Raw genomic sequence first — 555 nt, forward strand, 5'->3', positions numbered from 1 at the left:
ATATGATGAACAATGCATGCCATTTAAATTAATTTTTAATATATGAATATTCACTTTCAAATATTCATTAGTATCCTAGACATAATATGTAGTAAAAGTAAAATCATATTAGCTATATGAGATATAAATTTTATTTATTATTGCAAGATTGTGGACAATTCTAACCTTATGGATAGAAGCAGTTGTGAAGAATTTTAAACTAAATGAGAGGGAAAAAAGATTAACAGTTAATATATTTATCATAGGAAATTGTATTAGTATAATAATTTTATGGACAATATTTTTAGACCAGCATATATTAAATAATAATAAAGCAGAATAATAGAGATAGGATTATAGCAATTATAATATTAATAGACTTTTTAGATATTTATACGTAATATTGATTTAAACTTAATTAATAACTAGAATTTCTAACATTAAACAAAATAATATTTAAGTAACATATTGAAATCTTAGGTATTTAATTCCACTTAGGCTGTGAAACTTTTTTTAAAAAGTGTCCTGTTAAATTTTTTTCACATTTTGTGAAGATGAATTAAAAGATACTTAAAA

Source organism: Orycteropus afer, unplaced genomic scaffold, assembly GCF_000298275.1.
Source record: "Orycteropus afer afer isolate SDZICR_OR568_19922 unplaced genomic scaffold, OryAfe1.0 scaffold00479, whole genome shotgun sequence".
NCBI lineage: Eukaryota > Metazoa > Chordata > Mammalia > Tubulidentata > Orycteropodidae > Orycteropus > Orycteropus afer.